General features: G+C 35.5%; 1 protein-coding gene across 1 annotated transcript in view; it reads right to left on the minus strand.

Moving 5' to 3' along the window:
• The window catches only part of LOC128549813 (uncharacterized protein CXorf38 homolog), a 46,575-nt gene extending 44,255 nt beyond the window's left edge, over window positions 1-2,320 (minus strand). The window contains exon 1 of the mRNA XM_053527471.1: window positions 2,037-2,320. The gene's annotated coding sequence lies outside the window, so the exon portion shown is untranslated. The remainder of the gene's footprint in view (window positions 1-2,036) is intronic.
• Window positions 2,321-15,535: the final 13,215 nt, after the last annotated feature.

Genomic DNA, 15,535 nt, shown 5'->3' on the forward strand with positions numbered 1-15,535 from the left:
AGAAAAAACACACACAAAAATACTAGTTGATGTCTTAGCCCTGAACTTTTATGAAAATTCAAATGCGAAGCATGATTCAATTGGAAGTAAAACGTGTTTGAAATAATTATTATTGTGTAAAGTTAAAAAATGTATAAGTAGCAGTTGCAGTAGCAGCAATTGCAGCAGTGGCAGGAGCAGCGGTAGAAATAGCAGCAGCAGTAACAATAATTGTATAAGCAGCATTGCAGAACCAGTTGAAGTAGTAGCAGTAGCAATTGCTGCAGTAGCAACAGTAATAATAGTTGTAGTAGCAGCAGTAGCGGAAGCAGTTGCAGTAGTAGCATAAGTAACAGCAGTATTAACAGCAATGCAGTGGGGCTAGAGATAAATTTCCACAGAAGGCAACAGAAGCATCAGAAGTAGACAGCAGTATTAGCAACAGTAGTAGCAGTTCAAGTAATAGCGGTACTAAAACGTAGAAACAGAAGCGAAAGCACAGGTTTTGTTTACTGCTAATGCTAATGCTAATACTACTACTTTTAACATCAGGTTTCTGCGAATGCTGATACTTGCACTTGCTGCTTCAGCTATTGTTACTGCCTCTATTGCTGCTGCTATTGTTGCCTGCTTATCCTAGTACTGCTACAGCTTCTTCTGATGCTACTGCTACTGCTATTTCTACTACTGCTACTGCTGCTACTATAATTGTTACTGCTACTGCTGCTACTTCTACTGCCGCTACTAATACTACCGCTGTTACTGCTATTGTCTCTTCTGCAGCTGCCACTGCTGCTACTGCTTTTGTCACGTTTTTCTCTTGCTGCTGCTTCTAATGCTGTTACTGCTACTGATGCTACTGCTTCAGCTGCTTTTGTACTGATTCTTTAGCCCCTGCAACTTCTGCTGCCTATTATACTGCTTCTGCTTTTATTGCTTAATATGATGGTGCTGCTACTGGTACTGCTACTGCTGCTTCAGCTCTACTGCTACTGTTTCTGATATCACCCTGCCGGAAATGTAGCTACTGTTTTACCATCTACTGCTTCTGCTGCGTCTGTACTGCTGTTGCTATTTCTACTACTGCTACTGTCGCTGCTACTACTACTGCTATTTAATTAGACCGTGACAAAAGTCGCAGTTTAAATTTTATACTTTTTTTTAATTCCTCAAATTTTCATAGACTTATGAGGGATAAAATATAGAGTGAAAAAACAAAACTGACACTGCAACTTCAATGACTTTTTACAAAACAAAGGTAAATATTACAGACTGAAAACTGTAAAAACGGAGTAAAGATGATTTATGTGGCCACCGTCTAGGAGTTATCGTTGGTCGACTCGTAGATAACAGTAGTCGCTTACCAGCCGCATTATTCTAAATTCAGAGTAAGAAAATACAAATGTTCAAATTTATTTAGTATATATAGAGATGGAAAATGTATACTAATATACCATTATACCATATTAGTACCTTATGACAAAAGAATCAGATCGGTATGACTTTGTGCTGTATGGTTAAATCTTCCAGTTTGTATGTTTGTGCCGACTTGATAATCTATCTTGTCAGGCTTTGTTATGTGCCATTACATGTAATTTTGGTTGTCGTGTAGACAACAGACAGAAACAGACCATCTGATGCAAGAGATTACCCATTTAGAACTGTCTTTATTATCTGCATTATGCAGAAACACCATGTTTTTCGTTTTCTTGGACAGAGTTAAAGTGACGCACAAGGTAAACATTTCAGGCACCTATAAAGTCATCACATTTTAACGTGACGCACAAAAAACACCCGGTAATATTTCAGACACCGTACGCTTAGCTCAGTAGGGAGAGCGTTGGTCTACAGATCGCGGAGTAGCGACTTCGATCCCCGGGCGGGGCGTATGTTCTCCGTGACGATTTGTAAAGACTCAACCTCTCATAATTTATGTAAGGGTAGTTGGCAGTTACTTGCGGAGAGCAGGTTTATACTGGTACATAATCTAGGAAGACTCAAACATGAAATGGACATGTACATGTAAATCAGATTGATGTTAGTGCAATATACGTTACCTTAGCTACGTTTGTTAATTCCAGCTGAATTTGCGTCTCTTGCAACAATTTGAAATGTTCCGAACCATTGTCAGTTTCGTTAAATAATGTCTTCAAGTTCAATCATTTGAACAACTTTCCTTATATTAACACACTTTGAAAAACACTGGTATATAAGCTATATGATTATGTATGAATTCCTAATATTTCTGCAAAAGTATACAAATAAACAGATTTAATATTTAAATATGTAGAACATTTTTACTGTTATAAAACACTTGTCTAGTAAATGATCACCGTTTACTATTTTTAATACTTAACTGGGTACAAATGCTATTTAAATATCCTTGATGGCGTTGCGATTTTATAAAGAAGCACAGGGGCTTGATTAAAGATGTACCTATCTACTTTAAAGAAAAGGAAAGGCTCGAAATTAAAGCTCATATGAACGACATTCATACATTGATATATGACAGCAAACTATGTGTATTGTTTAAAGCTATTCTTGTTAATTTCTTTTATACTTTTAAATCGTTCGGTGTCACTTGTGGACTGAGTTCAACAGTCCACATACAGTAAACTCGGTACTACGTCCACTTTGATATACAAACAAAATATCAATGTTGCTCACGTTAGGCTGGTCATTTAAACATTTGAACTAATCCCAACATTAACTTGATGGTGTGGAATACATAGAATGTAAGGAAATGAATCGGAGGAAAACAAGTCAACACAAATTTCGAATTCCGAAGTAAGGATTGCTGCTATACAGTTACTAGTATTATAGCTTCAATTGTGCTTTGATATCAAAAAAGATGTTTTAAAATTTCTAGCAAGTACTGGTAGGCTAGCTTGTGTATTTTACCAACTTTGCCAAAAGTTGTCTTTGTGTCAAAATTCAGAAAACTGATTTTCTACCAGTATTAACAGAATTAACACATTTCAAAACAAACTCGAGAAACCTTTATTCTGTCTCATAGTTGCTGCTTCTAAGTCATTCTAAGCAAACATAAATTGTTTACCTATTTAACTTTCATGCACACAGTACATTCTGCGTACAGCGTACATGTTCTGGTAATATTCTCAACACTTAACAAATAAATTAGTTGCGAATTTTACGGTTAATAGGTACTTTAATTGACAGTATATATATTTCCGTTGTTCCTTACTAGTCGAAGGGTATATAAAATGATTTGAGACAATTGGGCTGCCTAAATAGATCTTTTGTGTTTTCCTATATACAAGTATATTTTTTGTAAAAGATAAAAAAAAAATAGCATTGCTTCTACTATTGCTAATTTAATGCTACTATTGATGATATTGTACAATTTGATTGAAATCTCGAGGTCAAATTACAGAAATATATTGGGAATATAGAGTTTGCTTTGTCTGTCAATACGTCTGTCCTCAGACTGTGTCAGATGTGAGCTACTTGTTCCATAGCCGGCTTAGCAATTTTCCAATTGATTTTACAAAATGACAGTTTTCAATCATTCATAACGCAAAACCTGAAATTGATTTTAACATGAAGACAATTATTCTTATTAAATGTCATATAGATCATCCAAGCAATAGTGCCTCTATAGTGATAGAAGTTTTCATTTATCAAAGCTAGTTTGATTTCCCTTTTTGTGAGAGCATATTAACAAAAGCGTATGTTCAAATATTTACAAGTCAAATGGTTTATCGCGGCCAGAAATTTGTACAAACCTGACAGAAGTTGCGAAATTGTCATTTGTGCAGGAAAGAAGCGTTTACCATAATGTCCAGTACTGGACAAGTATAGTGACCATGCACGGATACAGCCAATTTTCTCAGAGGGGGTCCGATCCCCTGCCCCCCCCCCCCCCCCACACCCTGGATATTTTGAAATTTAGCTCTTCATTTTTTGCATTCTGGAACAGTTTTATGGACTAACCTGTTAAATTTGGGAAAATGATAAAAAATCAAGCTTTCTTGAAGGTTAAATTCTTAGTTTCTTTTAGATGAATAATATGAATTATGTCGGGGTCGTATGTAGCAGCAGCCGCATATACTTTACATGCAGTCCTAATGTTGCCTTTTTCGAAAAACATTTTCTTTCCTTCTTGTCTTCTTTCCTTTTTATGCCCCCGAAGGGAGGCATATAGTTTTTGAACCGTCTGTCCGTTTGTCGGTCTGTCAGTCTGTCCGCAATTTTCGTGTCCGGTCCAAATCTTTGTCATCGATGGATGGATTTTCAAATTACTTGGCATGAATGTGTACCACAGTAAGACGACGTGTCGCGCGCAAGACCCAGTCCGTAGCTCAAAGGTCAAGGTCACACTTAGACATTAAAGGATAGTGCATTGATGGGCGTGTCCGGTCCATATCTTTGTCATCGATGGATGGATTTTCAAATAACTTGGCATGAATGTGTACCACAGTAAGACAACGTGTCGCGCGCAAGACCCAGGTCCGTAGCTCAAAGGTCAAGGTCACACTTAGACTTTAAAGGATAGTGCATTGATGGTCGTGTCAGGTCCATATCTTTGTCATCCATGGATTGATTTTCAAATAACTTGGCATGAATGTGTACCACAGTAAGACGACGTGTCGCGCGCAAGACCCAGGTCCGTAGCTCAAAGGTCAAGGTCACACTTAGACGTTAAAGGATAGTGCATTGATGGGCGTGTCCGGTCCATATCTTTGTCATCCATGGATGGATTTTCAAATAACTTGGCATGAATGTGTACCACAGTAAGACGACGTGTCATGCGCAAGACCCAGGTCCGTAGCTCAAAGGTCAAGGTCACACTTAGACGTTAAAGGTAATTTTTCATGATAGTGCATTGATGGGCGTGTCCGGTCCATAACTTTGTCATTCATGCATGGATTTTAAAATAACTACGCATGAATGTGTGACACAGTAAGACGACGTGTCGCGCGCAAGACCCGGCTCCGTAGGTCAAAGGTCCTAAACTCTAACATCGGCCATAACTATTCATTCAAAGTGCCATCGGGGGCGTGTGTCATCCTATAGAGACAGCTCTTGTTTAATGATTTTCCAGAGGGGGTCCTGACCCCCGGTCCCCCCCCCCCCCCGCTGGATCCGCGCATGGTGACATATCATGCTTTCTGTTTATGCAGGTAAACTTGTGTTTGGTTAAATTGTCTGAACAGTGTACAAACTCATTACTGTTTTTGCAGGCAAGGGTGGAAAAAAAGTGGTAGACAATGAAAGCAGTAACATTTTTATTTAAAAAAATAAACAATGAGACAAACATTTCCAGCATCTTTGGACGGTTCAGAAATCCCATGTTAAACATACGATAAAGCCCGAAACGCGTGAAAGTGTTTCGAATGTAAATCGGGTGAAGTTAGCGCTCTATATATAACAGTTAGATTATGCGTCTAGGTTGATTAAACTGGGCGAGTCTACTTACTTATTACTTGAGGATGAAAAAGACGTGTTTTTAAATGTTGTTCTTATACAAGGGTGGCGGTTAAACTACAAAAAGTACAACAACAGTTAATTCACAACAAATCGTACGGTATGTTTTATAATCAGTAGAAGCTAGTCGTATTTACGCTTATGAGACCTGTTTCACCCACAAGTAAAGAATTGACAGGTCCATCATGACATATTTTCCCCAGCGTGCAAATACTTGTCCTATTCAATATGATCGCGGCCTCGGCCGCGATCAATGATATGACGAAACTTTAAGAGAGAAAGATCATTCTAGTCACATTCTGAAGTCTAGTCCCCTTGGTGACTCGTTTCTGCCATTTAGTCTTTGATATGAAGGAAATGAACGCTACAGTTTGTAGATTATTCTTTGATTCTTGTGTCCAGGCGACAACATAATAACGCAATACCCAACAACACAACCGTTGGCCAAAATTATACTTCTTGTGTTCACCGATAATGTTTTGTTACTTCAATTTCAATGTCTTATGTCCTTAAGTCATTCACTCGACATGCGAGAACATGGACACACGGCGAATCCGTAGGTTGCCGCCTTTTCTTGTCTTCTCGTCGCCGCTGAGCAGACACTAAAACGACAGAAATCAGCCACAATAAATTATGTTGACTACACATGTTCCCATATTATTTAAGAAATTTGAAATATTAACTCGATATTTTCTGCGATTCTCATTGCAAACTGTTGTGATTCATTTACTTTATTTTTTAAATCAAACATTTTGTTTTGTTTAATGCTACGCTTAGTCTTTTAATTTGAATTTATTGTGGAACATATTTTGGCATTGTGTAAATAAAGGATTTGTTTGAAGCTTTTCATTTATTGCCATATTTTAAATATGCTAAACAACATATAAAATCGTATTCAATTTTATGAGATAAGAAAACACCAGTCAAATTAAACTTTGTATAATCACGATGAGTTATTTGACTGCATACTAAAATGCAAAATGAATGATAACTTCCTACTTCTGCAAAATGTCGGTGATCTGAACACTATATTTAGATAACCAAAATAATAAAAAAACGCCTGAAAGAATCAGACACCACTGTGAACCTTGTATCGTATAATATCTGTAATTCCTTGAAGCATAGTCATTTTGTTAAATATAGACTTTCGTTGTAAATATTTGTTTTATATCCATATAAGGAGATGTTTAATTGGACTAGTTTGTCACAAAACAGAATGTTTACGAAGATATGCGATATCATCGTTCAAGGTTTACCTTCTATATTTCAGCAAATGTAGATCATATGACCGTAAGATATCCTCAGCATGTCAAACTACTAGTCCACACGTGGAAACTTTTACATACAAATGTTTTGATACAAAGGCCTTGTTAACTATTTCTATATTTTTTCATTACACCATACATTTAAAGTGAAAAGGACTTATAATGTATTAGATTAGGCAACCTGGTAGCAGGACAAGTCAAAGTGCAGACTTTATGAGTAGTTAGGATCAATGAACCCATTTATATATCTGTTTAGTAGAATTGTACTTAAACCGGTACCGGGGCCCTGATAAGTGTTTCACATCTTATTTCTTCCCGATCATGCCCAGTCTGCTAATATGCATCGTTTATGCACATTATGCTTCAGAAGGGTATTCTAAATATTTTATCTCCGCTACAGTCTTTATGTGGTTCGACAAGGCTGAAACAAGTCTACATTTTTTCATGTTCTGATCCTTTGTGATCATGTATTCCACTCTATCTACCTTTATATTAGAGAGTTCCGTTTAAACTATATTAGTAGCGTGTTGAAATGTTGCACATTAACAACTTTGAGAAAACCGAGATTGCTATTATTTTGCTCTCTCAGTCCGCAGCCATTTCTCAGTATTTTGCAGGTAGAATTTCATGAAACTTGAAATAATCATGGACCAACATACTGCGATGATGCCCGTCAATTTTTTGTTTTGATTAGTCAATTTCCCTTGAGATATTGCTCTAGATTTAATGAAAAATCCACGTGTGCAGCCATTTCTCAGTAACAAGCTGGTACAATTTCAGAAATTTGAAATAAATATGAACCTTGGTAGAATTTAATTAAACTTCTTTCTTTCTTTTCCCTGAACATTGAACATTTATTATAAACATGTGAAGTTGTGTACCCACACCCGGTCACTACCTTGTCTTGGTCCTTCCTCCCCCTTCATCCCCCCCCCCCCCAAAAAAAAAAAGAGTCATTCCTTTTCATTATTTTTTTTCAAAGCTTCCGTGAATATTTATCAACATGCAAAGTTGTAGCTGTTTCCCCACTTCACATCTCCACCCTGCTGAGTTATACCCCTCACCCAGATCATGCAACACCCACCCACTACCACCCTTTTATTACATTTCTAATTTTCCATCAATATTTGTAATCAACGTGTGACGTTTTGTACCCTAACCCGGTCATCCCCTAGGCCCCTCCACCCCCCAAAAAAATCATTTTCTGTTAAATTGATTTTAACTATTGAAATAATTTGCTTTCTAGTAACATCTGTAACATTTTGGCGGATATATTTGTTTGCCATTTCTCACCACATACCCTTTCGACGGAAGATACCAGTTCATCGAATTTGCTTGTTCTTGTAGTGATATATGTGGTTAACGGATTGAACTATAGTGCCAGCGATTAGGCTTCTACTCCCGGTCGAGACTCCTATCCTGTATAGTTCAGCACTGGGTGCTTTACTTAATTTGGTACTGTTTCCAGCAGTATCAGCCCAGACTGGATGCCGGAGAGGTTCATATTACGCGTGCTGAGCGCCCAATTTTATATGAAATTTGTTCATTAATTCGATGTAGTGTCTTTCAGTGACTACGCACGCTAAATACAAACTATTCATTCTTTTTTAAATACCGTAACATAAGATTTGAAGCTGAAGCTGTTTAAAGAAATCTGTTCAAAGATGTTCTGGAAGCAGAATGCATCCAACCAACAATGGATTAGACTGCGTCTTTTATGAGGTATTGAAACATGAACCAATAATTCAAATATACCGCTGCGCCCAAGAATTGGTTTAGTCACCAAGGTACAGAACTTCACATATTGCATATCAATCATGTGATGACTGATGACTCTCCATCAATCGAATTTCGAGATATGCACGACATTATTTCAGAAGGACGGATATTCGGATTGACGAGCGTACAGACATACGGATAAGGATAATATAGTGGTGGATCTTCACCCAAAGCTTCGCCAAAAAGTAGGGAAATAGAGGGACGCACACATGTCATATGATCATGATTGTAGCTAAAATATTTCAGTGAATGTTACAAGAAATACAGGTTAGTTCAGAAAGTATATTTATTTTTTATTTAAAATCCATATTGGCATTCATATAATTTTCCATGAAAACACGTACTGAAATCTGTTTGCAAATTTATCGGTCTATATTGAAAGAGGACATAACAAATGCTACCAATGTACTTTTAACTAAACAAACGAAATAATTAAATGAGGAGACATTCCTATTTTTATGTATTTCAAATAAATGCATTTATATAAATTTCTCATTCCATGAAAAGACGCGCTGAAATTTGTTTGCAAAATTAATGGTTTAGAAAGAGGACAAAATTTTCAAATAATTATCCTTAAAAATCTTATAAAGTTGTTTCAAATTTAAGATTTCATCAAGAAAATAATCGTCATACAAACTGAACCCGGATAATTCATAATGCAGGTTGCCTGTAGGTTGCAACCGGATATTTGCGAAAACATTATATTTTGGTAAACAAGGTCAAATGAAAGAATGTTAACGTAGCAAGGTTTAACACGAAAAAAAAAAACATGGATACATCTCTCATATTGAAATCAAATTAAATGCGCAATTCATGCCAGACAGATTATATTATACAGATTAACTATATATCTTATTATAATGTTGATAAATCTATATAAATGCATAAATTTTGCAACGTATTTTATACATACAAAAGTCAATAGAAACTAAAAAAGATAGTAAATGCATGTTTTCTCAGTGACGATTTTAAAGGAGATGGGTCATTCTCTTCCAGCAGTTGTCACTTACATGCGGAGAACAAGTCAATACTTTTACTAGCTAGGATATGACTGCTGTTGTGAAGCTTTTTACAAAAATGATGTCAAATTCATTTGTACAGTCGGCGCAGAAATTCACTTTAGCTCTAGTCTGTTTTCTTTTTTTCCCCTTCTTTTTCTTTATAGTTAGGCCACACCAAATTGATGTCTTGTTCTTCGGAATTTTTTTTTCAAAAATATTTGGGGCGAGCAAGCGAAAAAAAAAATATATATTTATTTTTCAAATCATCATTTATTGAAGCGAGCGAAGAGCGAAAAAAGAAAAACAAAGAGAGTAAATAATCACTTGTTTCATGTTTAACATCAGATCAAGTGTGTTTCTGTTCATAAGCTGGATTTGTAAACAAATGTGTGTGGAGTAACATTCAGATAGCAGTGGATGGCAGAGCTTATAGTGTAGACAACACCTAATGTTTTGGGGACACTCCATCAAAGATCGAGGTCACAGGGGTCTGGACACGAAAAACACTTTTCGATCAATAACTCGAGAAACTACTTTCACCCAGAATGTTGAAAGTTCATAGAATGATTAGACAAACAGAATTAGATGATCCATATTAATATTGAAGTCACTGATTATGGTCAAGGTCAAAAGGGTCAGAATATGGAAAACCATTGCCGATCAATAACTGAAGAACCACTTCATCCAAAAAGTTGAATCTTTATGATAATGGACAAGCACCGTAGATTACCTCTATCGATTGTGCGGTCACTCAATCTAAGGTCAAGGTCACATGGACCAGAACATAGAAATCTATTTCCATTCAGTACTTCAGAAACCTTTTTACCTAGCATCTTTAATCTAAATAGGATGATAGGACTTATAGAGAAGGTGACTCTCCCATTTTCTTTATAAATTTGTTTTTAATATGATGCTCTATGATCATGCAAAATTTAAGAAAATTCTATCTGCTAGTTTAAACTTTCCTTTCTTGTAACATAAAAGTGAATGCGCACAAAGATGCGCATTTGCAACTCCCGGATACATCTTTAAGCAAGGAGTCTTTGTGCTGCGCATGACAAGTCTCCTCATGATGGGGAATATTAGTGCGTAATAGAGTAATTACTTCATGAATGGGAGAGTTCATGCAATGTTAACCTTTAAAAAGACTAGCTCATAGACTATGATACATTTTTTTTTACATTTTGTATGATTGAATGTAGCGACTAGCGAACTGAGCTAGTCTATATCCTATATCCAATATTATAGTCTAGTACAATCCGAAAATTCACAAGCCTAATTCTAGGTTTATTATCTATCATTGTCAAGAACTGACCACAGTCTAATAAATTGAGATCAGTGGTTCACTGCCCCTTTTTTATGCAACTCATTGAGACCATGTGGGCCCAGTTGTTCGAATGTTCGAAACTATAACCGGCTGTTAAACAAACATCCAGTTAAACAAACATCCGGTTAAATTTTAATTCAAAATACTGTTGTTTTTTTGCGGAAAACTCGAATATGATGTTTTGATTGTATTGTAAAGAATTTTCAGTGTTCATAATCTTTAACTCATACATTTGCTTTTCTAAATCTTTTGAAATGTCGTAATGTAACCATAAAAGTCAGTCAACCGTTAGTTTAATCGTAAGTTTATGTTTCGAACAAATGGGCCATAATAGCTGGCATTTACAACTGCAGGAGTCTGTTGAATTGAAATTTGTATCAGAAATGAATTTTATTTCTCTGTACTTCGTACTATAATATAAAAGATACACATTTACTGTGGCTTGTGATAAAATGGACGTAATTAATTAAACTGTAATTGAACAATAAAGGAGTAAAACGGGTGTGTGTGCGTGCGTGCGTGCGTGTGTGTGTGTTTCTTGAAATGGTAGTGGGAAAAGTTAGCTTTTACGATATTTGCGTTAAAACTTTGAACGTTAAAAGATAGAATGCACATGTAATAAGGGGCAGAATAAATGAATGCATATTTAAGTGTTGTATTTGAAGGGCAGTGATACACAAGCACAGGCATATCTTCCTCCGAGAATATTGTGTCATTTTGAATTGTACTTCTTCCATTTATTCTTATCCTGTATCCTGTTAGTTAAAAGGTTTATGGCTTTTCTGAATTTAATGCAGGTGTCACATTCATTGGAGGAAATTTCAGCTTTGATAGTCTATATGTAAATACATGAAGGCACACTTTTTACAACAAAACTGGTATTTCGGCAGAAAATAGAAACGTCACATTTCAGCTTATAATTCTTGCAAGTTACTTATGTGTGTAAATTTTGCATGCTGCCTATTATATACTTCAACTCAACTTCAACTCCAGTTAGTCATCTACTGCTTTAAAATATAAAAGATCACATACATGTATAATTTTGAGTAAAAATTAGCAGAGCCAAATGCTTTAAGATAAAATTTAATTGATTTGTGAAAATATAATGGTAATACATATAGACATTTGGTTTTAAGAATATAAATGTATACTTATATATATATATATAATACATCGAAAGCGCTAGTTATCTTACCTTATTACGCAATTTATTTGCTATTTCGTTGATAATATTATAGTTTCATTTGATCAAACCAGTTGGCAAGCACAATATAGTATCAAATACTTCATTTTACATAAAAAAAGCTTGCTACTCTAAATGCAAATAAGCATTTAATATTTGGCATGAAATATACAGCAGTGGGGAATCAACATTATACCTGTCCGCCTCCATTTCATTTGAAAAATGCAACGTACCAAATGCCAAATATTTATTGCCAGATGCTTAATCTTAAACATTTGGTCATATTTGTCAATACGATGGCAAAACAATACTACGGAAGGACGGTGTGTTATGCTAATTGTGGAATGCTATATGAAAATAATTTGATAAAATAATAGCATTTAGCATTCAATAATTGGCATTTAGCATAAAGTTATTGACATTTAGCACTACAATTGACAAATGGCAATAACCTTGGCACACCGGTCCTCGCTACAAAGCTGGATGCTTACATGTTTTTTCCCATGTTGGCATGACTGGTTGAATATGCAAGTTCTTTAAGTCAGACTCAATCGACATGATGCAGATTTGTATCTTATAAAATCAATGGACAAATAGCATTCTCTTTCAGCAATAACCATTAGATATTTGAATTATTGCATTTATTATGAGAGCAAGAATATGGCATTTAGCTATTAGCATTTAAGATATCTGGCAATATGAATGGTGCACCAGCCTTCAATATATGCATCAATCATCTTAGTTTTGTTTTTATCAATCTTTGTTAAGAAAACAAGGCAGTCTGAAAAGCAGCTCAATCACCCGCCATTGTTATAGATAATAAAAGAGTAAACCTTTGATTTTGAGCTGTGACCTAGACATTGAAGTGACATGGTTTACTCAAAAAATTTTTACATCGTCTTCATAATGTGATCATTTGACCCAAGTTCCATGAAAATCCTTTATGGAGTTTAGGAAATACAGAGCTCAAACCTTTGACCTTGAGTTGTGACCATGGCCTTGAGTTGACATGGCTGACCCATGAGTTCTTGATGAGGTTATTGTTTGACCAGTTTGATGACAATCTTTCAGGTGGTTTAGGAGATACAGAGTGGACACAAAAGGAAGACTCAAAATTTGACCCTAAGTCATAACCTTGACCTTGATCTTGCATGACTGATACATTAGTTCTGCACACCGCCTTGATGAGGGTGATATTTGACTAAGAACATATTCATCAAACTACTGGCTCTAAACAATTTAATTTTAAAACAGTATTGTCATACCTATATTGAAATATTATAAAGAAGTACATTTCATTTACACAGCCTATTTCAGCAACAGACACAATTTTTTTTGTAATTTGTAAAGAACGTTGAACACTTTACTTAACGAGATATATACACATTTGATTCCTACCAAATAATGTTAATCAATATACATTGCAAATGCAAAGACTATAATTACGTTTATTATCCATGTAGTTAGAGCCGTTGCTATAATTACCACCACATTTGCAAATAGTATACATAGCATTAATGCCTTTTCAGATTAGGAAAATCCCAAATATTTGCATTTTCAAGAGCATGTGTTGAATATAAAGATATTAAACATCAAACAATACTCATCTGGCCAAATCCACCACATGGTTTCATTAGGCAAACACATTTCATTAGGCCAGCACACATAGGGGTTGACTGCAAGCTATTATATTTACAGGTGTGTTTCCAGTGCGTATGCAGTCAATTATCCTTGTCTTTTTTATCAACTATCAACATGTCATATGACTGTTTTGAAACTACCTTCTAATTGCATGTATATGCATGTGCCATACAAAGCCTCATGCTGATAAGCTAGTGAATGTAAATGTAAACAGCTAGTGTTCACTGATACATTTAGCATTCATACGCCCATAAAAATTGTCGTATTTCGACCAAGTTGAACCTAATTGTAACAACCTAAATTACGAGGCCAAACTTCTAAAAACAAAGTTTGAGCGTAAGCGGCCAATGCCTAAGTTCACAATGAATGATCAAATATAAAGAGATAGGTCAAATCAGGTGCAAATTGATTAAGACTCTGAATGGAGTTTTCAAAGACAAAAAATATGTAGAAAGACTGCCTTCATCTAGCCCATCCACTTAGCTTAGATCTTACTACTTGATAAGATAAAAAGACATCGTGTCTAGAATCATTCATCCTATGCCTACGATTGAAAAGTTTGACAGTTACTTGCAGAGAACAGGTTTGTACTGTTACAGAATCCAGGAACTTTGGTTAGATTAAGTGCACGCCATTACATAACTGAATTTATGTTGTAAAACACGGCGTTAAACCCAAAACAAAAAGAAGGTAGCGATCTTGCTTTTCCCTTTGAATTACCAATGACTCTGAAAACATTAGGAATGCTACACATTTACACAAGACCTATCACTAAGATAGGTTGGTTAGACTCAAAATGTTATAGACGGTCATGTTAAAAGTGTTAAAACGAACTGTTATATTATTTCAATCATGCAACGGAAAATGCAGATATGACTTTTAAAGAAATTCCTGGACGAACCAAACATTAATAGCATAATCTATAAATATATTCTCTGGATTTAGGGTCCAAAGATATTTAAGAGTGTGTAAATAAGATCTCTATGTTAAAGAAACCTTAAAACAACAGCAACAAAATCAGCATGCTTGTACCTCGTTTAAAAGTCATTTTATAAGACGATATTGGATATCCAGTAAGAACACCATGGCCATTTAGAACAGAATAACTCAAAACCCTAGGGATTGCAATATGTGTACTGAAACATTCATTCATTTGTATTTGCACTACTGAAAGATCAGAGCTGACAAAAAAAGTTCCACAACGACATTATTCAGCATCTTGACAAATCTACATGTATGTTATAAACTACTAGAACCAACGCCGTTGACAATAAAACTGTGTTAAACTGACTTGAAACACCATCTTAAAGGTCGGATGTCATCTATATAAGCCAGCATTATCAAATGGTGTGCATTGCTGGGGTGCACACATCCCCCCACCCCCCACTTTACTTTGAGTTAGTTTTCATTTGTTGTTTTTTTTTCCTGCTGATAAACCCCCCGTCAATTTACTATTTCCTCACCCTCTATCTATATTTGACATAAATTAATATATACTTGATTACAGCTTCGCTTCTTTTTTCTTTTTTGTTGGAGGAGGGTGGGGTCTACTTTGCAAATGCATGGCTATGAGGTTGTGTGCGTTTGCTACTCTGTGCTTTCAAGAAATCTACCCTTACCTATTATCTTTTATGTATATATCTAAACACTAAACCAATGTGTTTATCTTAGGGTTAAATTATAGAACAGTGAGCTGACATACTTTTTCTACGTCTTCTTGGACATGACAGCTGATCTGTACCTGAGATTGAATCTACCTCGTAAGTGTCATCACTGGATAAAAAAGATGCTATTATGATATATACATCATAAGAATTTGTGTGGAACAGTTTCTTAACCTGCACTATTATCATTGTGTCCAATCAAATATTAGTATTAGCTGCTCTCTATACTTTTTGTTCTAGTTGTAAGA

Source organism: Mercenaria mercenaria, chromosome 16 (assembly GCF_021730395.1).
Source record: "Mercenaria mercenaria strain notata chromosome 16, MADL_Memer_1, whole genome shotgun sequence".
In the NCBI taxonomy this organism is placed as follows: domain Eukaryota; kingdom Metazoa; phylum Mollusca; class Bivalvia; order Venerida; family Veneridae; genus Mercenaria; species Mercenaria mercenaria.